Source organism: Mesoplodon bidens (genome assembly GCF_964165515.1).
Source record: "Mesoplodon bidens genome assembly, contig: HAP1_SCAFFOLD_257, whole genome shotgun sequence".
Classification (NCBI taxonomy): domain Eukaryota; kingdom Metazoa; phylum Chordata; class Mammalia; order Artiodactyla; family Ziphiidae; genus Mesoplodon; species Mesoplodon bidens.
In genome coordinates this window covers 580028-606157 of record NW_027672176.1, presented here as the reverse complement: position 1 = coordinate 606157, position 26130 = coordinate 580028, and the positions used below count along the sequence as shown (strand labels likewise).

Sequence of the window (26130 nt, the reverse complement as noted above, 5' to 3'; positions counted from 1 at the left end):
GATGAGAAGTGTCCTGGAGCCTTGTGAATGACAAGGCCGTGGAACATTGTGATGGCAGGGGTCATGGAGCATTGTTATGACAGTGGTAATGGAGCACTGTGATGAGAAGTACATGGAGCATTGGTCTGAAATATTTCATGGATTATTGTGATGAGAGCGGGCATGGAGCCCTGTCATGACAAGTGCTCGGAACACTGTGATACATGAGTCAAGGAGGATTGTAATGACAAGGGCATGGAGCATTGTGATGAGAAGGGCATCGAGCATTGTGATGACAAGTGTCATGGAGCTTTGTGATGACATGTGCATGGAGCAATGTGATGAGAGGGTTCATGGAGCCTTGTGATGACAATGACATGGAGCATTGTGATGCCAAGGGTCATGGAGCTTTGTGATGACAAAGTCATGGAGCATTTTGTTGACAAGGGTGTGGTGCATTGTGATGAGAAGGGCAGGGAGTATATTGATGACAGGGTCATGCAGGAATTTGATGAAAAGTGTAATGGAACATTTTGATGACAGGGTTTATAGACCATTGTGATGTCATGGGTCATGGAACTTTGGGATGAAAAGGGTCATGGAGCATTTTGATGACAAGTTTTATGGATCAATTTGATGTCAGGGGTCATGGAACATTGTGATTATAAGGTTATGTTGCACTGTGATGACAGGGGTCATGGAATATTCTTATTACAGGGGTGAGGGAGTATTGTGACGACAACTGATGGAGCATTGTGATATCTCTGGTGAGAGAGCATTTTGATGAGAAGTGCATGGAGCATTGTGATTACAAATTTTATGGAGCATTGCAATGACAAGTTTGTGGACAGTTGTGAGGAAAAGTGTGTGCCACATTATAATGACAAGGGTCCTGGAACATTTTTTTGACAAAGGCATGGATCATTGTGATGGCAGGGGTCATGAAGAATTGTCATGACAGGGGTAATGGAGCATTGTGATGGCATGGGCAAGGATCATTGTGATGAGAAAGCCATGTAGCATTCTGATGACATGCGTCATAGAGTTTTGTGATGACAAGGGCATGGAGCATTGTGATTACAGGTGTCTTGGAGCACTGTGATGAAAAGGGCATGGATCATTGTGATGAAAAAGGCATGGAGCCTTGTCATGACAGGGTTCAAGGAGCATACTGACGACAAGTGTTAGGGAGCATTGTGATAACACGTGTATTAAGCATTGTGATGACAAAGATCATGGATCATTGTGATGAGAAGACCATGGATAATTGTGTTGACGAGGGTCATGGGGCATTGGGAGGACAAGTGTTATGGAATATTGTGATCACAAGGGTTTGGAGCATTGTTATGACAGAGGTCATGGAGCATTTTGATTTCATTGTGATGACAATAGCATTAAGCATTATGATAATGGACATGGTGCATTGTGATGACAGCTTTCATGGATCATTGAGATGAAAAGGGGCATGGAGCATTGGGCTGAAAATATTCATAGAGTATAGTGATGACAGGGTTCATGGAGCATTGTGATGACCCGGGAATGGAGCATTGTGATGACTACAGTCCCAGATCACTGTGTTGTCAGGGGTCCTGGAATGTTGTGATGACTGTATTCATGGACCATTGTGATGATATTGTTCATGGAGTATTGTGATGATAAGGATATGGAGCATTGGGCAGAAAATGTTCATGGATTATTGTGATGACAGGGGTCATGGAACATTGTAATGACAAGGAAATGTAGCATTGTGATTAGAAGACCATGGAGACATGTGATGACATGTCTCATGGAGTATTCTGATGAAAAGGGGCGTTGAGCATTGTGATTACAGGTGTCTTGTAGCATTGTGATGAAAATGGTCATGGAGCCTTGTTATGACAAGGCCATGGAACATCACATGGCAGGGGTCATGGAGCATTGTGATGAGAAGGCCATGGAGCATTCTGATGACATGTGTCATGGAGGTCTGTGATGAAAAGGGCATGGATCAATGTGATGAGAGCGTTCATGGAGCACTGTGATGACAATGACATGGATCACTGTGATGCCAAGGGTCATGGATCTTTGTGATGATAAAGGTCATGGAGCATTTTGATGCCAAGGGCGTTGTGCATTGTGATGAGTATGGCAGGGAGCATTGTGATGACAGGGTCATGGAGCAATTTGATGAAAAGGGTCATGGAGCATCTTGATGACAGGGGTTATGGAACATTGTGATGTCAGGGGTCAGTGAGCATTGTGTTGATAAGTGCATGTAGCATTGTGATGACAGGAGTCATGGAACATTGTGATGACGGGAGAGGGAGTATTGTGACGAATAGTGATGTAACATTGTGATATCAGTGGTGAGAGAGCATTTTCATGAGAAGTGCATGTAGCAATGTGATGACAAGATTTATGGAGCATTGTGATGACAAGATTGTGGAGCACTCTGATGACAAGTGCACGGTGCATTGTGATGGCATGTATCAAGTAGCATTGTCCTTACAAGCACATGGAGCATTGTGATGACAAGAGTAATGGAGCATTGTGCTGAGAAAGGCATAGAGCATTGTGATGACAAGGGTCAAAGTGCATTGTGATGAAAAGTTCATGGAGCATTTTGGTTAAAAAGTCACAGAGGCTGTTGATGACGAGGTCATGGACAAAAGTGGGGACAAAGGTCATGAAACATTGTGATGACTGGAATCACGGAGCATTGTGATGACAGGGGTCATGGAGCATTGTGATAACAGGTGCATGAAGCCCTGTGATGACATGGGCATGGAGCATTGGTCTAATAAGTTTCATGGATTATTGTGATGAGAGTTGGAATGGCACATTGTGATGACAAGGGCATGGAGCATTGTGATGACCAGGTCATGCAGTATTGTGAAGAGATTTGTCAGGGAGCATTGTGATGACATATGTAATGGCCCATTGTGATGAAAATGGCATGGAGAATTGTGGTGCCAAGTGTCATGGAGGATTCTGATGACAAAGGTAACGGAGCATTATGATGACAATGGCTTGGAGCATTGTGATGACAACGGGCAGGGAGCATTGTGCTGGCAAGTGCATGGAGAATTGTGATGACAAGGGTCATGGAGTATTCTGATGACAAGCTTGTGGAGTATTTTGATGACAATGGCATGGAGCATTGTGATGAAAACGGCATGGGGCATTGTGATGAAAAAAGCATGGAGCCTTTTCGTGACAGTATTCAAGGGGCATTCTGATGAAAAGTGTCATGGAGCATTGTGATGACAAGTGTTTTGAGAATTTTGATGACAAAGGTCATGGATCATTGTGATGAAAAGGGCATGGAGTATTGTGATGACAGGCATCATGGAGCGTTTTGATGACAAGTGTTATGGAACATTGTAATCACAAGGGTTTGGAGCATTGTGATGACAGATTTCATGGATCATTTTGATTTCATGGAGCATGGAGCATTGTGATGACAAGGGCATGAAGCAATGTGATCCCAATGTTCATGGAGGATTGTGATGAAAATGGTAATGGAATATTGTGATGACAAGCGCAAAGAGCATATTAATGACAAGGTCATGTAGCATTTTGCAGACAAAGGCATGGAGCATTGTGATGACAGTTGTCTTTGAGCATTGTGATGACAAGTGTCATGGACCCTTGTGATGAAAAGGCCGTGGAACACTGTGATGCCAGGGGTCATGGAGCATGGTTATGAGACGGGTCATGGAGCATTTTGATGAGGAGGCATGGATAATTGTGATGACGAGCATCATGGGGCAGTGTGATGACAAGTGTTATGGAATATTGTGATCACTACAGTTTGGAGCATTGTTATGACAGAGGTCCTGGAGCATTCTGATTTCATTGTGATGACAATTGCATGAAGCATTATGATGATGAGCATGGTGCATTGTGATGACAGGGTTCATGGATCATTGAGATGAAAATGGGCATGGAGCATTGTGATTACAGGGGTCTTGGAGCATTGTCATGAGAAGGGTCATGGAGACTTGTGATGACAAGGCCATGGAACAACGTGATGGCAGTGATCATGGAACATTGTTATGACAGGTGTAATGGAGCATTGTGATGGCAAGGGAATGGAACATTGTGATGAGGAGGACATGGAGCATTCTGATTACATGTGTCATGGAGCTTTGTGAAGACAAGGGCATGGAGCAATGTGATGAGAGCGTTCACGGAGGATTGTGATGACAATGACATGGAGCACTGTGATGCCAAGGGACATGGAGCATCTTGATGAGAGGGGTTATGGAACATTGTGATGTCAGGGGTCATCGAACATTGTGATGATAAGTGCATGTAGCATTGTGATAACAGGGGTCATGGAGCATTGTGATGACAGAGGACATGGAGGATTTTGATTTCATTGTGCTGACAATAGCCTGAAGCATTATGATATTGGGCATGATGCATGGTGATGACAGGGTTCATGGAGCATTTAGATAAATAGGGTCATGGAGCATTGTGATTACAGGGGTCTTGGATCATTGTGATGACAAGGGCATGGAACATTTTGATTAGAAAGCCATGGAACATTCTGATGACATGTGTCATGGAACATTGTTATGACATGGGTAATGGAGCATTGTGATGACAAGGGCATGGAGCATTGTGATGAAAAGAGCATGGCTCATTGTGATGAAAAAGGCATGGAGCCTTGTCATGACAGGGTTCAAGGAGCATACAGACAGTATGTGTCAGGGAGCTTTTTGATGACAAGTGTATTGAGCATTGGAATGACAAATGTATGGAGCATTGTGATGAGAAGACCAAGGATAATTGTGTTGACAAGCATCATGGGGCACTGTGATGAAAAGTGTTATGGAATATAGTGATCACAAGGGTTTGGAGCATTGTTATGACAGAGGTCATGGAGCATTTTGATTTCATTGTGATGACAATAGCATGAAGCATTATGATGATAGGCATGATGAATTATGATGACAGGGTTCATGGATCAGTGAGATGAAAATGGGCATGGAGCACTGTGATTACAGGGGTCTTGGAGCATTGTGATGAGATGGGATATGGAGCCTTATGATGACAAGGCCATGGAACATCGTTATGGATGGGGTCATGGAGCATTGTTATGACATGTGTAATGGAGCATTTTGATGGCAAGGGCATGGAGCATTGGGATGAGAAGGCCATGGAGCATTCTGATGACATGTGTCATGGAGTTCTGTGACGACAAGGGCATGGAGCAATGTGATGAGAGTGTTCAAGGAGCATCATGATGACAATGACATGGAGCTTTGTGATGCCAAGCGTCATGGATCTTTGTGATGGCAAAGGTCATGGAGCATTTTGATGACAAGGGCGTTGTGCATTGTGATGAGAAATGCAGGCAGCATTGTGATGACAGGGTCATGGAGCAATTTGATGAAAAGTGTCATGGAACATTTTGATGACAGGGGTTGTGGAACATTGTGATGTCAGGGGTCATGGAGCATTTTTTGATGAAAGAGTCATGGAATATTTTGATGACAGGTGTTATGGAACATTGTGATGTCAGGGGTCATCGAACATTGTGATGATAATGCATGTAGCATTGTGATGACTGGAGTCATGGAATATTGTGATGACAGGGGTGAGGGACCATTGTTACGAATAGTGATGTAACATTGTGATATCAGTGGTGAGAGAGCATTTTGATGAGAAGTGCATGGCACATTGTGATGACAAGATTTTGGAGCACTGTGATGACAAGCGCATGGTGTATTGTGATGACATGTGTCGTGGAGCATTCTGCTGACAAGCGCATGGAGCATTGTGATGACAAGGGTAATGGAGCATTGTGCTGAAAAAGGCATAGAGCATTGTGATTACAAGGGTCTAAGAGCATTGTGATGAAATATTCATGGAGCATTGTGGTTAAAAATGTCACCGAGACTGTTGATGAAGAGGGCATGGACCATTGTGATGACAAAGTTCATGAAGCATTGTGATGACTGGAGTCACGGAGCATTGTGATGACAGGGGTCATGGAGCATTGTGATAACGAGTGCTTGGAGCATTGTGATGACCAGGGCATGCAGTATTGTGAACACAGGTGTCCTGGAGAATTGTGATGACATATGAAATGGCCCATTGTGATGACAATGGCATGGAGCATTGTGATGCCTAGTGTCATGGAGGATTCTGATGACAAAGGTAATGGAGCATTGTGATGACAATGGCTTGGAGCATTGTGATGACAGGTGTCAGGGAGCATTGTGCTGACAAGTGCAAGGAGAATTGTGATGACAAGGGTCAAGGAGCATTCTGATGACAAGCTCGTGGAGTATTTTGAAGACAATGGCATGGAGCATTGTGAAGAAAATGGCATGGGACATTTTGATGAAAAAGGCATGGAGCCTTTCCGGGACAGGGTTCAAGGAGCATTCTGACGACAAGAGTCAGGGAGCATTGTGATGATAAGTGTATTGAGAATTGTGATGACAAAGGTCATGGAGCATTTTGATGAAAAGGGCATGGAGTATTGTGATGACAGGCATCATGGAGCGTTGTGATGACAAGTGTTATGGAACATTGTGATCTCAAGTGTTTGGAGCATTTTGATGACAGAGGTAATGCATCATTTTTTTTTCAAGGTGCATGGAGCATTGTGATGACAAGGCCATGAAGCAATGTGATCCCACGGTTCATGGAGGATTTTGATGACAATGGTAATGGAGTATTGTGATGACAAGGGCATAGAGCATTGAAATGACAAGGTCATGTAGCATTTTGCTGACAAAGGCATGGAGCATTGTGATAACAGGTGTCATGGAGCACTGTAATGACAAGCGTCACGCAGCATTGTGAATACAGGGGTCATGGAGCATTGGGATGACAAGGGCAAGGATCATGGTGATAACAAGGGTTATGGAGCATTGGGCTGAATATGTTCATGAAGTATTGTGATGATAGGGCTCATGGAGCATTGTGATGAGAGAGGTCATGGAGAATTATGATTTCATTGTGCTGACAATAGTCTGAAGCACTATGATGATGGGCATGATGCATTGTGATAACAGGATTCATGGAGCATTGAGATGAAAAGGGTCATGGAGCATGGTGATTACAGGGGTCTTGGAGCATTGTGATCACAAGGGCATAGAACATTTTGATGAGAAAGCCATGGAACATTCTGAAGACATGTGTCATGGAGCTTTGTGATGACAAGGGCAGCGAGCAATGTGATTACAGTGGTCTTGGAGCATAGTTATGACAATTGTCATGGAGTCTTTTGAAGACAAGACCATGTAACATTGTGATGGCAGGGTTCATGGAGCATTGTTATGACAGTAGTAATGGAGCATTTTGATGAGAAGGGCAAGGAGCATTGTGATTACAAGGTATATGTAGCATTGCGATGACAAATTTGTGGAGTGTTGTGATGAAAAGTGCGTGGCACATTGTGATGAAAAGGGTCATGGAGCATTTTTCTGACAAAGGCATGGAGCATTGTGATGACAATTGTTAAGGAGCACTGTGATGAAAAGTTCATGGAGCATTGTGGTTACAAATGTCACAGATCCTTGTGATGATGCGGGCATGGACCATTGTGATGACAAATGTTATGAAGCATTGTGATTACTGGAGTCATGGAGCATTGTGATGACAGGGGCCTTGGAGCATTGTGATGATGAGGGCATGGAGCATTGTGATGACAGGTGCATGGAGCACTGTGATGAGGAGTTCATGGAGTATTTTGAAGAAAGTTGTCAGGGAGCATTGTGATGACATATGTCATGGTCCATTGCAATGACAATTGCAGGGAGCATTGTGATGCCAAATGTATTGGAAGATTGTGATGACAAATATAATGGAGGATTGTGATGACTAGGGCTTGGAGCATTATGAGGACAAGGGCCATTGAGAATTTTCATGACAAGGTCATGAAGCGTTGTGATGACAAGGTCCTGGAGCATTGTGATGAGAAAACCATGGAGCCTTGTGATGACATATCTCATGGAGCATACTGATGAAAAGGGGCATGGACCATTGTGATTACATGGGTCTTGGAACATTGTGATGACATGGGCATGGAACATTGTGAGGAGAAGGCCAAGGAGCATTCTAATGACATGTGTCATTGAGCTTTGTGATAACAAGGGCATGGAGCATTGTGATTACTGGTGTCTTGGAGCATTGTGATGAAAAGGGCATGGATCATTGTGATGAAAAAGGCATGGAGCCTTGTCATGACAGGTTTCAAGGAGCATACAGACAACAAGTGTCAGGGTGCACTTTCATGACAAGTGTATTGAGCATTGTGATGACAATGTTCATGGAGCATTGTGATGAGAAGACCATGGAAAATTGTGATGACCAGCGTCATGGGGCATTGTGATGACAAATGTTATGGAACATTGTGATTACAAGGGTTTGGAACATTGTTATGACAGAGTTCATGGAGCATTTTGATTTCTTTGTGATGACAATAGCATGAAGCATTATGATGATGGGCATGTTGCATTGGGATGACAGGGTACATGCATCATTGAGATGAAAAGTGGCATGGAGCATTGTGATTACACGGGTCTTGGAGCATGTGATGAGAAGGGTCATGGAGCCTTGTGATGACAAGGCCAAGGAACATCGTGATGGAAGTGGTCATGGAGCATTGTTATGACTGGGGTAATGGAGCATTTTGATGGCAAGGGCGTGGAACATTGTGATGAGAAGGCCTTGGAGCATTCTTATGACATGTGTCATGGAGCTTTGTGATGACAAGGGCATTCAGCAATGTGATGAGAGCGTTCATGGAGCATCGTGATTACAATGACATGGAGCATTGTGATGCCAAGTGTCATGGATATTTCTGATGGCAAAGGTCATGGAGCAATTTGATAACAAGGGTGATTTGCATTGTGATGAGAAGGTTAGGGAGCATTGTGATGACAGGATCATGGAGCAATTTGATGAAAAGGGTCATGCAACATATTGATGGCAGGGGTTATGGAAACTTGTGATGTCAGGGGTCATGGAGCATTTTGACGAAACGGGTCATGGAGCATTTTGATGGCAGGGGTTATGGAACATTGTGATGTCAGGGGTCATTGAACATTGTGATGATAATGCATGTAGCATTGTGATGATAGGAGTCATGGAACATTGTGATGAGAGGTGTGAGGGAGTATTGTGACGAATAGTGATGTAAGATTGTGATATCAGTGGGGAGTGATCATTTTGATGAGAAGTGCATGGAGCATTGTGATGACAACCTTTATGGAGCACTGTGATGACAAGATTGAGGAGCACTGTGATGACAAGCGCATGGAGCACTGTGATGACAAGGGTCAAAGAGCATTGTGATGAAAAGTACATGGAGCATTGTGGTTAAAAAGGTCACAGAGACTGTTGATGATGAGGGCATGGACCATTGTGATGTCAAAGGTCAAGAAGCCTTGTGATGACTGGAGTCACGGAGCATTGTGATGACAAGGGCATGTAGCATTGTGATGACAATGGCATGGAGCTTTGGTCTAATAAGTTTCATGGATTATTGTGATGACAGTTGGAATGGCGCATTGTGATGACAAGGGCATGGAGCATTGTGATGACCAGGTCATGCATTACTGAGAAGGCAGTTGTCAGGGAGCATTGTGATGACATATGTAATGGCCCATTGTGATGACAATGGCATGGAACATTGTGATGACAATTGTCATTCAGGATTCTGATGACAAAGGTAATGGAGCATTGTGATGACAATGGTTTGGAGCATTTTGATGAAAATGGCAAGGGGCATTGTGATGAAAAAGGCATGGAGCCTTTTCGTGACAGTGTTAAAGGAGCATTCTGACGACAAGTGTCAGGGAGCACTGTGATGACAAGTGTATTGAGAATTGTGATGACAAAGATCATGGAGCATTGTGATGAAAAGTGCATGGAGTATTGTGATGATAGGAATCATGGAGCGATTTGATGACAAGCGTTATGGAACTTTGTGATCACAAGGTTTTGGAGCATTGTGATGACAGAGGTCATGGATCATTTTAATTTTAAGGAGCATGGAACATTGTGATGAAAAGGGCATGAAGCAATGTGAACCCATGGTTCATGGAGGATTGTGATGACAATGGTAATGGAGTATTGTGATGACAAGGGCATAGAGCATTGTAATGACAAGGTCATTTAGCATTTTGTTGAGAAAGCCATGTAGCATTGTGATGACTGGTGTCATGGAGCACTGTGATGACAAGCGTCACGGAGCATTGTGAATACAGGGGTCATGCAGCCTTGTGATGACAAGGGTCATGGAGCATTGTGCTGAAAATGTTCATAGAGTATTGTGATGATAGGTGTCATGGAGCATTGTGATGAGAGAGGTCATGGAGCAATTTGATGAAAAGTGTCATGGAACATTTTGATGACAGGTTTTTATGGAACATTGTCATATCAGGGGTCATGGAGAATTTTGATGAAAAGTGTCATGGAGCATTTTGATTACAGGGGTCTTGGAGCATTGTGATGAGAAGGGTCATGGAGCCATGTGTTGACAAGTCCATGGAATATCGTTATGGCAGGGGTCATGGAGCATTGTTATGACTGGTGTAATGGAGCATTGTGATGGCAAGGGCATGGAGCATTTTGATGAGAAGGCCATGGAGCATTTTGATGACATGTGTCATGGAGCTTTGTGATGACAAGATACTGGAGCAATGTGATGAGAGCGTTCATTGAACATTGTGATGACAATGACATGGAACATTGTGATGCCAAGTGTCATGGATCATTTTGATGACAAAGTTCATGGAGCATTTTGATGTCAAGTGCAATGTGCACTGTGATGAGAAGGGCAGGGAGCATTGTGATGACACGGTCATGGAGCAATTTGATGAAAATTGTCATGGAACTTTTTGATGACAGGGGTTATGGAACATTGCAATGACAGGGGTCATGGAGCATTTTGATGAAAAGGGTCATGGAGCATTTTGATGACAGGGCTTATGGAACACTGTGATGTCTGGGGTCATCGAACATTGTGATGATAAGTGCATGTAGCATTGTGATGACAGGTGTCATAGAACATTGTGATGACAGAGGTGAGGGAGTATTGTGACGAATAGTGATGTAACATTGGGATATCAGTGGCAAGAGAGCATTTTGATGAGAAGTGCATGGAGCATTGTGATGACAAGATTGTGGAGCACTGTGATGACAAGCACATGGCGCATTGTGATGGCATGTGTCATGGAGCACTGTGTTGACAAGCGCATGGAGCACTGTGATGACAAGGGTCATGGTACATTGTGCTGAGAAAGGCATAGAGCATTTTGATGACAAGGGTCAAAGTGCATTGTGATGAAAAGTTCATGGAGCATTGTGGTTAAAAATGTCACAGAGACTGTTGATGATGAGGGCATGGACCATTGTGATGACAACCTCCTGGAGCACTGTAATATGAAGACCATGGAAACTTGTAATGACTAGTCTCATGTAGCATTCTGATGAAATGGCGCATGGAGCATTGTGATTACGGGTGTCTTGGAGCATTGTGATGACAAGGGCATGGAACATTATGATGAGAAGGCCATGGAACATTCTGATGACATGCGTCTTGGAGCTTTGTGATGACAAGTGCAAGGAGCATTGTGTATCAGCTGTCTTGGAGCATTGTGATGAAAACGGCATGGATCATTGTGAGGAAAAAGGCATGGAGCCTTGTCATGAAAGATTTCACGGCGCATACTGATGGCAATAGTCAGGGAGCATTGTGCCGACAAGTGTATTGAGCATTGTGATGACAAAAATCATGGTGCATTGTGATGAGAAAACCATGGATAATTGTGATGACCAGCGTCATGGGCATTTTGATGACAAGTATTATGGAACATTGTGATCACAAGGGTGTGGAGCACTGTGATGACCGAGGTCATGGAGCAATTTGATTTCATTGTGATGACAATAGCATGAAGCATTATGATGATGGGCATGGTGCATTGTGATGACAGCATTCATTGAGCATTGTGATGAAAAGTGGCATGGATCATTGTTCTGACAAGTTTCATGGATTATTGTGATAAGAGTGGACATGGCACATTGTGATGACAAGGGCTTGGAGCACTGTGATGACAAGGTCATGAATTATTGTGAAGAAAGGTGTCAGGGAGCATTGTGATGAAATATGTCATGTTCCAGTTTGATGACAATATCATTGAGCATTGTGTTGCCAAGTGTCCTGGAGGATTGTTGTGACAAAGTAAAGGAGCATTGTGATGACAAAGGCATGTAGCATTTTGATATCATGGGCCATTGATAATTTTAATGTCCATGTCGTGAAACATTGTGATGACAAGAGCATGGAGCTTCCTATGACAGGGGTCATGGAGCATCGCGATGACAAGTGCATGGAGTATTGTGATGACAAGAGCATATAACACTGTGATGTGAAGTGTCATGGAGCATTGTAATGACAAGGACGTGGAGATTTGTGAGGACAAGGGACATTGAGCTTTGAGATGACAAGGCATGGAGCATGGTGATGGCAAAACCGTGGAGCATTGTGATGAGAAGACCTTGGGTAATTGTGATGTCGAGCATCATGGAGCACTGTAAGGACAAATGGCCTGAAGCATTGTGATGACAGGTATCAGAGAGCATTGTGATGAGAGGGGTCATAGAGCATTGTGATGACAAGGGCATGAAGCATTGTGATGACAAGTGCATGGAGCATTGTGATGACAAGTGCATGGAGCATTGCAATGACAAGAGCATTGAGAATTGTGATGAAAAGAGCATGTAACATTGTGATGAGATGTGTCATGTAGCACTGTGATGACAAGGACGTGGAGAACTGTGATGACAAGGGATATGGAGCATTGTGATAACCAGGGCATGGAGCATTGCGATGACAGGGGACATGGAGCTTTATTATGACAAGGGCCATGGTGCATTCTGACAAATGATATCACTTATGAAGGGAGTGTAAACATGGCTACATATGAACTGAATTAGGGAAGAGAACAGATTCTCAGATTTAGAAAACACACTTATGCTTGCTTAAGGGGAAAGAGAGGTGGGGAGATGCACAAAACAAAAGTTTGATATTAGCACAGGAACCGTTCGATAATCCAAAAACAGAAGAGACAAGCCCTACTCCTTCCTCAATGAATGGAACTCAACATCCCTATTGCGCGGAGCGAAGTATATCTGACTAGTAAGAATTTTAAAACCTATGTATTGATAAGTCTCTATAATGGAATCAAGTGTGTCTAGAACGACATAACATGTCAGTGAGAATCAGCTCAAACCCACTATAAAATGAATTTGAAAACAAAACATAAAAATAGTAAAATTCTTACACAATTCCTTTACGCGTTCTGATGAAACCTGGAATGACAATATCTACAATGACAGCTGGATGTGGCATAAGGCTGGTCACGTGACACTGAGAGGACTGGTGAGATTGGGTGAAAAAATGCAGACCCTTTAAAGAAATAATGCCTGTCACCCATTCCATGGTTCCCAACTCTCCAGGTAGAAAGGAATATCACTACAGTTATAACATGTATGGGCACGTAGAGAATGGAAACGCTCTGATGGTGAAAGGTTTCTAAAACTCTACTACATTTTTCTCTCCTCATGCTCCAGTTTGACATTCCAACTGCTTTACTATCAATCTCCCAACTTGGAGAGTCAGCCCCTATAACATCCTGATTCACACAGTGGGCAAATTGTGCAGAGGATATAAGGGAAGAGAGAGAACCAATGAGAGAGTAGCTGTAGGCATTTGGACAGCCACATGTCACTCTAATTTTCCGTCATGAAGAGGAATTAACCAAAGTCTCTTCCTGCCCCCCCAGAACAAGTATAGGTCCTGAAGCAAAATTGTGGATTTGCGGTCAGCTCACAAAAACACGAGTTGAAAAATGGAGCTCAGGGCCACAGCAATTCACTAACCTGCAGAGATAAAAAGGACTACTCTCTTCCAAAAAATCTGTTGAGGGAAAGCCACGAGGCGGAATTGAAAATGAGGCTGAATGGCATGAAACAGATTTCAAGAGGTACACTGGAATCATCTTAAAACACAGGAAAAGCATCACAACTTCGAAAATTATGGAAATGGCCATAAAGAGCGTATGGGTTTTCACGTGAATATATTCAGGAGAAGATGCATACGCGGTTTTTGGTCAAGCAAGCAAGTGGGCAATGCACATCTGCACTACAAAGAAGTATCACTTCCCAACATTCAAAAGGGACATCCACAAAATGTGTAAAAAACAGAAAGGCAAGACAGGCCCTGGAGAACAGGGAGCCTTGTTATGCTGATGGGCGGGATGTAAATTGCCAACTGCCTCTCTGGAGGAGTGCATTGTGTTCCCTAAAACAAGAAAACAACAGAGCTACAGAGCCAAGGGCGCTTCCAGTCTAGGGAATATATCTTGGGAAAACTGAAAATCAATAAGACAGAGCCACCCCCAAATTTAGGGCTGCACTGCTTACAAGAACCTCAAGTTGTGTACACCTTAAATTTCCCAGGAAAGATAAAAATCGTTCAAAAATTCGTGGTACTTATGTCATATGGATTATCCCTCAACCATGAAATCAATGTCATAAGACCAGTAGCAGCAAAATGAGTGGATTCAGGTACGATGATTCTAAGTGAAATAAGTCACACAGAAAATGAAACTTATCATAATATATCACTTATGAAGATCCTGTAAACATGGCTACATATGAACTGAGTTAGGAAAGAGAACAGAGTCTCATATTTAGAAAACACTCTTTTGCCTGCTTAAGGGGGAAGGAGAGGTGGGGTGATGCATAAAACCAGAGTTTGATATTAGTACAGGTACCGTTCCAAAAACCAACTACGGAATACAAAAGACCTACACCTTCCACAGTGAAAGGGACTCAAAACCCCATATTTCCCGCAGAGGAATATATCTGACTAGTAAGGATCTTAAAATCTATGCATTGATATGTCTCCATAAGGGAATCAAGTGTGTCTAGACTGGCATAAACATGGCAGCGAGAATCAGCTCAAACCCACTATAAAAAGGAATTTCAAAAACAAAATAAAAAAACAGGGAAATTCTTTACAATTCCTTCAGGGTCACAGATGAAACCAGAATGACACTATCTACAATGACAGCTGGATGTGGCATAAGGCTGGACATTTGGGACTGAGAGGATTGGTGAGATTGGGTAAGCAAATGCAGACCCTTTAAAGCAATAATGCATGGCACCCTTTCCATGGGTCTCAACTCTCCAGGTTGAAGGGAATATCACTACAGCTATAACATGTATGGGAAACCTAGAGAATGGCACACTGTGAATATGAAAGGTTTCTAAAACTCAGCGAATAGTCCCTCTCCTTGTGCTCAGGTTTGACTTTCCAACAGCTTTACTATCAATCTCCCAACTTGGAGAGACAGCCCCTTTAAACTCCTGCTTCGCACAGGTTGCCAATATGACAGGGGATGAAACGGAAGAGGGAGAACCAATGAGAGAGTAGCTGTTAGGCATTTGGACAGGCACATGTGACGCTAATTTCCTGGCAGGAAGAAGAATTAACCAAAGACTCAGCCACACACTGGGAACCAGTATAGGGTCTGAACAAAAACTTTGGACTTGCGTTCAGCTCACAAGAAACAAGTTGAAAAATGGAGCTCAGGGGCACAGCAATTCACAAACTGGCAGAGTAATAAAGGACAACAATCGTCCTAAAATCTGTTGAGGGAAGGCAACGAGGCGGTCTTGAACGCGAGGCAGAATACCAGGAAACAGATTTCAAGAAGTAATTTGGAATCGCCTTTAAAGCACATGAAGATGGGCAGAATTTCGACGATTATGCACATAGCCAAAAGGTGTGTATGTATTTTCTCCTTTATATATTCAGGAGAAAACACATACGCCCTTTTTGGCCAAGCAAGCAAGTGGTCAACGCAAATCTTCACTACAAAGTTGTATCCCTTCCCTCCAGTCAAAAGGGACATCCACAAAATGTGTAAAAACCAGAAAGGCAAGGCAGGCCCTGGAGAATAGGGAGCCTTGTTATGCTGATGGGCGCGATGTAAATTGCCAACTGCCTCACTGGAGGAGTGCATTGTGTTCCCTAAAACAAGTAAACAACAGAGCTACAGAGCCAAAAGCACTTCCAGTCTAGGGAATATATCTTGGGAAAACTGAAAATCAATGTGACAGAACCACCCACAAATTCAGGGCTGCACTGCTTACAAGAACCTCAACTTGGGTACACGTTAAATATCCCAGGAAATATAAAAATGGTTCAAAAAATTGTGGTACTTACGTACGATTGAATATCCCTCAGCCATGAAATCAATGTCATAAGACCAGTAGCAGCAAAATGAGTGGATTCAGGTACGATGATTCCTAAGTGAAATAATTCACACAGAAAAGAAACTTATCATAAGATATCACTTGTAAAGATCCTGTAAACATGGCTAAACATGAACTTACTTACAAAGAGAACAGAGTCTCACATTTAGAAAACACTCTTATGCTTGCTTAAGGGGGAAGGAGAGGTGAGGTGATGCATCAAAGCAGAGTTTGATATAAGCATAGGTACCACTGCAAAAACCAACTATGAAATAGACAAGACCTACACCTTCCTCAGTGAAAGAGACTCAAAACTCCATATTTCCCACAGAGGAATATATCTGACTAGTAAGAATCTAAAAACCTGTGTATTTATATGTCTCCATAAGGGAATCAAGTGTGTCTAGACTGGCATATACATGGCAGCAAGAATCAGCTCAAACCAACTATAAAAAGGAATTTCAAAAACAAAACAAAAGAACAGGGAAAATCTTTACAATTCCTTCAGGGTCTCTGATGAACCCTGGAATGACGCTATCTACAATGACATCTGGATATGGCATAAGGCTGGACACCTGTGATTGAGAGGATTGGTGAGATTGTGTGAGCAAATGTAGACCCTTTAAAGCAATAATGCATGGCACACATTCCATGGTTCCCCACTCTCCAGGTAGAAAGGAATATCACTACAGTTATAACATGTATGGGCACGTAGAGAATGGAAACACTCTGATGGTGAAAGTTTTCTAAAACTGTACTACATTTTTCTCTCCTTGTGCTCCAGTTTGACATTCCAACTGCTTTTCTATCAATCTCCCAACTTGGAGAGTCAGCCCCTATAACCTCCTGATTCGCACAGTGGGCAAATTTTGCAGAGGATATAAGGGAAGAGAGAGGACCAATGAGAGAGTAGCTGTAGGCATTTGGACAGCCACATGCCACTCTAATTTCCCGTCACGAAGAGGAATTAACCAAAGTCTCATCCTGCCCCCCCAGAACAAGTATAGGTCCTGAAGCAAAATTGTGGATTTGCGGTCACCTCACAAAAACGCGAGTTGAAAAATGGAGCTCAGGGCCACAGCAATTCACTAACCTGCAGAGTTAAAAAGGACTACTCTCTTCCAAAAAATCTGTTGAGGGAAAGCCACGAGGCGGAATTGAAAATGAGGCTGAATGGCATGAAACAGATTTCAAGAGGTACACTGGAATCACCTTAAAACACAGGAAAAGCATCACAACTTCGAAAATTATGGAAATGGCCATAAAGAGCGTATGGCTTTTCACGTGAATATATTCAGGTGAAGATGCATATACGCTTTTTGGCCAAGCAAGCAAGTGGGCAATGCAAATCTGCACTACAAAGAAGTATCACTTCCCACCATTCAAAAGGGACATCCACAAAATGTGTAAAAAACAGAAAGGAAAGACAGGCCCTGGAGAACAGGGAGCCTTGTTATGCTGATGGGCGGGATGTAAATTGCCAACTGCCTCTCTGGAGGAGTGCATTGTGTTCCCTAAAACAAGTAAACAACAGAGCTACAGAGCCAAAGGCGCTTCCAGTCTAGGGAATATATCTTGGGAAAACTGAAAATCAATAAGACAGAGCCACCCCCAAATTTAGGGCTGCACTGCTTACAAGAACCACAACTGGTGTACACCATAAATTTCCCAGGAAAGATAAAAATCGTTCAAAAATTTGTGGTACTTATGTCAGATGGATTATCCCTCAACCATGAAAACAATGTCATAAGACCAGTAGCAGCAAAGTGAATGGATTCAGGTACGATGATTCTAAGTGAAATAAGTCACAAAGCAAAAGAAACTTATCATAAGATATCACTTATGAAGATCCTGTTAACATGGCTACACATGAACTGAGATAGGAAAGAGAACAGAGTCTCACATTTAGAAAACTCTCTTATGCCTGCTTAAGGGGGAAGGAGAAGTGGGGTGTTGCATACAACCAGAGTTTGATATAAGCACAGGTACCATTCCAAAAACCAACTATGGAATAGACAAGACCTACACCTTCCTCAGTGAAAGGGACTCCAAACCAAATATTTCCCGCAGAGGAATATATCTGACTAGTAAGAATCTTAAAACCTATGTATTGATATATGCCGTAAGGGAATCAAGTGTGTCTAGACTGGCATAAACATGGCAGCGAGAATCAGCTCAAACCCACTATAAACAGGAATTTCACAAACAAAACAACCAAAAAAAAACAGGGAAATTCTTTACAATTACTTCAAGTTCTCTGCTGGAACCTGGAATGACCCTATCTACAATGACATCTGGATGGGGCATAAGGCTGGACACTTGGGCCTGAGAGGATTGGTGAGATTGGGTGAGCAAATGCGGTCGCTTTAAAGCAATAATGCATGGCCCCCATTCCATGGGTACCAACTCTCCAGGTTGAAGGGAATATTAGTACAGCTATAACATGTACGGGAAACCTAGAGAATGGACACACTGTGAATATGAAAGGTTTCAAAAACTCATCAAACAGTCCCATTCGTGGTGCTCCGGTTTCACATTCCAACTGCTTTACTATCAATCTCCCAACTTGGAGAGACAGACCCTTTAACCTCCTGGTTCGCACAGGTTGCAAATTTGGCAGAGTATGGAAGTGATGAGGGAGAACCAATGAGAGAGTAGCTGTTAGGCATTTGGACGGACACATATCACTCTAATTTCACGGCAGGAAGAAGAATTAACCAAAGTCTCAGCCACCCACTGGGAACCAGTATAGTTTCTGAACCAAAATTTTGGACTTGCGTTCAGCTCAAAGTAAAACGAGTTGAAAAATGGAGCTCAGGGGCCCAGCAATTCACCAACTGGCAGAGTAATAAAGGACAACTATCCTCCAAATATCTGTTGAGCGAAGGCAACGAGGCGGACTTGAAAGCGAGGCAGAATAGCAGGAAACAGATTTCAAGAGGTACGTTGGAATCGCCTGTAAAGCACAGGAAGAGGGGCACAACTTCGAAAATTATGGAAATGGCCATAAAGAGCGTATGGGTTTTCACGTGAATATATTCAGGAGAAGATGCATATACGCTTTTTGGCCAAGCAAGCAAGTGGGCAATTCAAATCTGCACTACAAAGAAGTATCACTTCCCACCATTCAAAAGGGACATCCACAAAATGTGTAAAAAACAGAAAGGCAAGACAGGCCCTGGAGAACAGGGAGCATTGTCATGCTGATGGGCGGGATGTAAATTGCCAAATGCCTCTCTGGAGGAGTGCATTGTGTTTCCTAAAACAAGTAAACAACAGAGCTACAGAGCCAAGGGCGCTTCCAATCTAGGGAATATATCTTGGGAAAACTGAAAATCAATAAGACAGAGCCACCCCGAAATTTACGGCTGCACTGCTTACAAGAACCTCAACTTGTGTACACCTTAAATTTCCCAGGAAAGATAAAAATCGTTCAAAAATTTGTGGTACTCATGTCAGATGGATTATCCCTCAACCATGAAATCAATGTCATAAGACCAGTAGCATCAAAATGAGTGGATTCAGGTACGATGAATCTAAGTCAAATAAGTCACACAGAAAATGAAAGTTATCATAATATATCACTTATGAAGATCCTGTAAACAAGGCTACACATGAACTGAGTTAGGAAAGAGAACAGAGGCTCACATTTAGTAAACACTCTTATGCCTGCTTAAGGGGCAAGGAGAGGTGAGGTGATGCATAAAACCAGAGTTTGATATAAGCACAGGTACTGTTCCAAAAACTAACTACGTAATAGACAAGACCTACACCTTCCTCAGTGAAAGGGACTCAAAACCAATATTTCCCACAGAGGAATATATCTGACCAGTAAGGATCTTAAAACCTATGTTCTGATATGTCTGGGTATGCGAATTAAGTGCGTCTAGACTGGCATAAACATGGCAGCGAGAATCAGCTCAAACCCAGTATAAAAAGGAATTTCAAAAACAAAAGAAAAAAAACAGGGAAATTCTTTACAATTCCTTCAGGGTCTCTGTTGATACCTGTAATGACCCTATCTACAATGACAGCTCTATGTGGTATAAGGCTGGACACTTGGGACTGAGAGGATTGGTGAGATTGGGTGAGCAAATGTAGACCCTTTTAAGCAATAATTCATGGCACCCATTCCATGGGTCCAAACTCTCCAGCTTGAAGGGAATATTACTACAGCTATAACATGTACGAGAAACCTAGAGAATGGACACACTGTGAATACAAAAGGTTTCTAAAACTCAACGAATAGTCCCTCTCCTGGTGCTCCGATTTGACTTTCTAACTGCTTTACTATCAATCACCCAACTTGGAGAGACAGCCCCTTTAATCTCCTGGTTCCCACAGGTTGCCAATTTGGCAGAGGATGGTAGGGAAGAGGGAGAACCAATGAGAGAGTAGCTGTTAGGCATTTGGACGGGCACATGTCACTCTAATTTGCAGGGAGAAAGAAGAATTAACCAAAGTCTCAGCCACCCACCGGAAACCAGTATAGGTCCTGAACCAAAATTTTGGACTTGCGTTCAGCTCACAAAAAACTAGTTGAAAAATATAGCTCAGGGGCACAGCAATTCACAAACTGTCAGAGAAATAAAGGACAACTATCGTCCAAAAATCTGTTGAGGGAAGTCAACGAGGTGGACCTGAAAGCGAGGCAGAATAGCAGGAAACAGATTTAATGAGGTACATCGGATTTGCCTTTAAGGCACAGGACGAGGGGCACAACTTTGACAAGGATGCACTTGGCCAAAAAGGGTGTATGCATTTTCTCCTGAATATATTTAGGAGAAAATGCATACGCCCTTTTTGGCCAAGCAAGCAAGAGGGCATGCAAATCGGCACTACAAGGAAGTACCTCTTCCTACCGGTCAAAAGGGACCTCCAAAAAATGTGTAAAAAACAGAAAGGCAAGACAGGCCCTGGAGAACATGGAGCCTTGTTATGCTGATTGGCAGGATGTAAATTGCCAACGGTCTCTCTGGATGAGTGCACTGTGTTCCCTAAAATAAGTAAACAACAGAGGTACAGAGCAAAGGGCGCTTCCAGTCTAGGGAATATACCTTGGGAAAACTGAAAATCAATAAGACAGAGCCACCCCAAAATTTAGGGCTGCACTGTTTACAAGAACCACAACTTCGGTACACCTTAAATATCCCAGGAAATATAAAAATGGTTCAAAAAATTGTGGTACTTATGTACGATGGAATATCCCTCAGCCATGAAATCAATGTCATAAGACCAGTAGCAGCAAAATGAGTGGATTCAGGTACGATGATTCTAAGTGAAATAAGTCACACAGAAAAAGAATCTTATCATAAGGTATCACTTATGAAGATCCTGTAAACATGGGTACACATGAACTGAGTTAGGATAGAGAACAGAGTCTCACATTTAGATAACACTATTATGCCTGCTTAAGGGGGAAGGAGAGGTGGGGTGATGCATAAAAACAGAGTTTGATATAAGCACAGGTACCGTTCCAAAAACCAACTGTGGAATAGACAAGTCCTACACCTTCCTCAGTGAAAGGTACCCAAAACCCCATATTTCCCGCAGATGAATATATCTGACTAGTAAGAATATTAAAACCTATATGCTGATATGTCTGGGTAAGTGAATCAAGTGTGTCTTGTCTGTCATAAACATGGCAGCGAGAATCAGCTCAAACCCACTATAAATAAATTTCAAAAACAAAACTAGAAAACAGGGAAATTATTTACAATTCCTTCAGGGTCTCTGACGAAACCTGGAATGACCCTATCTACAATGACAGCTGGATATGGCATAAGGCGGTACACTTGGGACTGAGATGATTGGTGAGATTGGGTAAGCAAATGCAGACCCTTTAATGCAATAATGCATGGCACCCATTCCTTGGGTCCCAACTCTCCAGGTTGAAGGTAATATTACTACAGCTATATCAAGTACGGGAAACCTAGATAATGGACACACTGTGAATACGAAAGGTTTCTAAAACTCAACGAATAGTCCCTCTCCTGGTGCTCCGCTTTGACTTTCCAACTGCTTTACTATCAATCTCCCAACTTGGAGAGACAGCCCCTTTAACCTCCTGGTTCGCACAGGTTGCCAATTTGGCAGAGGATGGAAGGGAAGAGGGAGAACCAATGAGAGAGTAGCTGTTGGGCATTTGGACGGGAACATGTCACTCTAATTTCCCGGCAGGGAGAAGAATTAACCAAAATCTCAGCCACCCACCGGGAACCAGTATAGGTCCTGAACCAAAATTTTGGAAATGAGTTCAGCTCACAAAAAACGAGTTGAATAATCGAGCTCAGGGGCACAGCAATTCACAAACTGGCCAATTATTAAAGGACAACTATTGTCCACAAATCTGTTGAGGGAAGGCAACGAGGCGGACTTGAAATCGAGGCAGAATAGCAGGAAACAGATTTCAAGAGGTACGTTGGAATCACCTGTAAAGCACAGGAAGAGGGGCACAACTTCGACAAGGAAGCACTTGGCCAAAAAGGGCGTATGTGTTTTCGCCTGAATATATTCAGGAGAAATCGCATACGCCCTTTTTGGCCAAGCAAGCAAGCGGGCAATGCAAATCTGCACTACAAAGAAGTATCACTTCCCACCGGTCAAAAGGGATATCCACAAAATGTGTAAAAACCAAAAAGGCAAGACAGGCTCTGGAGAAAAGGGAGCTTGTTATGCTGATGGGCGGGATGTAAATTGCCAACTGCCTCACGGGATTAGTGCACTGTGTTCCCTAAAACAAGTAAACAACCGAGCTACAGAGACAAGGGCACATACAGTCTCGGGAATATACCTTGGGAAAACTGAAAATCAATAAGACAGAGCCACCCCCAAGTTTAGGGCTGCACTGCTTACAAGAACCTCAACTTGGGTCCACCATAAATATCCCAGGAAATATAAAAATGGTTCAAAAAATTCTGGTACTTACGTACGATGGAATATACCTCAGCCATGAAATCAATGTCATAAGACCAGTAGCAACAAAATGAGTGGATTCAGGTACGATGATTCTAAGTGAAATAAGTCACACAGAAATAGAAACTTATCATAAGATATCACTTATGAAGATCCTGTAAACATGGCTACACATGAAGTGAGTTAGGCAAGAGAACAGAGTCTCACATTTAGAAAACACTCTTATGCCTGCTTAAGGGGGAAGGAGATTGGGGTGATGCATAAAACCAGAGTTTGATATAAGCACAGGTACCGTTCCAAAAACCAACTATGGAATAGACAAGACCTACACCTTCCTCAGTAAAAGCGACTCAAATCCCCATATTTCACACAGAGGAATATATCTGACTAGTAATAATCTTAAAACCTATATATTGATATGTCTCCGTAAGGGAATCAAGTGTGTCTAGACTGGCATAAACATTGCAGCCAGAATCAGCCCAAACCCACTATAAAAAGGAATTTCATAAACAAAACAAAAAACAGGGAAATTCCTTACAATTTCTTCAGGGTCTCTGACAAAAGCTGAAATGACACTATCTACAATGACAGCTGGACGTGGCATAAGGCTGGACACTTTGGACTGAGAGGATTGGTGAGATAGGGTGAGCAAATGCAGAGCCTTTAAAGCAATGATGCATGGCACCCATTCCATGGGTCCCAACTCTCCAGGTTGAAGGGAATATTACTACAGTTATAACAGCTACGGGAAACCTAGAGAATGGACACACTGTGAATACGAAAGGTTTCTAAAACTCCACCATTAGTCCCTCTCCTGGTGCTCCGCTTTGACTTTCCAACTGCTTTACTATCAATCTCCCAACTTGGAGAGACAGACCCTTTTACCTCCTGGTTCACACAGGTTGCCAATTTGGCAGAGGATGGAAGGGAAGAGGGAGAACCAATGAGAGAGTAGTTGTTTGGCATTTGGACGGGCATATGTCACTCTAATTTCCCGGCAGGAAGAAGAATTAACCAAAGTGTCAGCCACCCACCGGGAACCAGTATAGGTCCTGAATCATAATTTTGGACTTGTGTTCAGCTCACAAAAAACGAGTTGATACGTGGAGCTCAGGGGACAGCAATTCACAAACTAGCAGATTGATAAAGGACAACTCTCATCCAAAAATCTGTTGAGGGAAGGCAACGAGGCAGACTTGAAAGCGAGGCAGAATAGCGGGAAACAGATTTCAAGAGCTACGTAGGAATCTCCCGTAAAGCACTGGAAGAGGGGCACAACTTCGACAATGATGCACTTGGCCAAAAATGGCATATGCATTTTCTCCTGAATATATTCAGGAGAAAACACATACGCCGTTTTTGGCCAGGCAAGCAAGCAGGCAATGCAAATCTGCACTAAAAAGAAGTATCTCTTTTGACTGGTCAAAAGGGACAGGCATAATATGTGTAAAACCAGAAAGGCAAGACAGGCCCTGGAGTACTGGGAGGCTTGTTATGCGGATGGGCGGGATGTAAATTGCCAACTGCCTCACTAAAGGAGTGCATTGTGTTCCCTAAAACAAGTAAAATATTGAGCTACAGAGCCAAAGGCATTCCAGTGTAGGGAATATACCTTGAGAAAACTGAAAATCAATAAGATAGAGCCACCAGAAATTTAGAGCAGCACTGCTCACAAGAATCTCAACTTGGGTCCACCTTAAATATCCCAGGAAATATAAAAATATTCAAAAAATTGTGGTACTTAAGTACGATGGAATATCCCTCAGCCATGAAATCAATGTCATAAGACCAGTAGCAGCAAAATGAGTGGATTCAGGTACGATGATTCTAAGTGAAATAAGTCACACAGAAAAAGAAACTTATCATAAGGTATCACTTATGAAGATCCTGTAAAAATGGCTACACATGAAGAGAGTTAGGAAAGAGAACAGAGTCTCACATTTAGAAAACACACTTATGCCTGCTTAAGGGGGAAGGAGAGGTGGGATGATGCATAAAACCAGAGTGTGATATAAGCACAGGTACCACTTCAAAAACCAACTATGAAATAGACAAGACCTACACCTTCCTCCGTGAAAGGGACTCAAAACCCCATATTTCCCACAGAGGAATATATCTGACTAGTAAGAATATTAAAATCTATGTACTGATATGTCTGGGTAAGTAAATCAAGGGTGTCTTGTCTGTCATAAACATGCAGCGAGAATCAGATCAAACCCACTATAAAAAAAATTGAAAAACAAAACTAAAAAACAGGGAAATTCTTTGTAATTCCTTCAGGGTCTCTGATGAAACCTGGAATGACCCTATATACAATGACAGCTGGATGTGGCATAAGGCTGGACACTTGGGACTGAGACGATTGGTGAAATTGGGTGAGCAAATGTAGACCCTTTTAAGCAATAATTCATGGCACCCATTCCATGGGTCCGAACTCTCTAGCTTGTAGGGAATATTACTAGAGCTATAACATGTACCGGAAACCTAGAGAATGGACACACTGTGAATACGAATGGTTTGTAAAACTCAACGAATAGTCCCTCTCTAGGTGCTCCAGTTTGACTTTCCAACTGCTTTACTATCAATCTCCCAACTTGGAGAGACAGCCCCTTTAAACTCTTGGATCGCACAGGTTGCCAATCTGGCAGATGATGGAAGGGAAGAGGGAGAACCAATGAGAGACTAGCTGTTAGGCATTTCGACGGGCACATGTGACTCTAATTTCCCGGTGGGAAGAAGAAATAACCAAAGTCTCAGCCACCCACCGGGAACCAGTATAGGTCCTGAACCAAAATTTTGGACTTGCGTTCAGCTCACAAAAAACGAGTTGAAAAATGGAGCTCAGGGGCACAGCAATTCACAAACTGGCAGAGTAATAAAGGACAACTATCGTCCAAAAATCTGTTGAGGGAATGCATCGAGGCGGACTTGAATGTGAGGCAGAATAGCAGGAAACAGATTTCA

The 26130-nt window shown here is 42.7% G+C and overlaps 1 long non-coding RNA gene across 1 annotated transcript in view; it reads left to right on the top strand.

The window, feature by feature from the left end:
* Positions 1-257: 257 nt before the first annotated feature.
* Positions 258-26130, top strand: part of LOC308610518 — a 452593-nt gene continuing 426720 nt past the window's right edge. The window contains exon 1 of the long non-coding RNA XR_014014568.1: positions 258-303. This is a non-coding gene — a long non-coding RNA (uncharacterized lncRNA). The remainder of the gene's footprint in view (positions 304-26130) is intronic.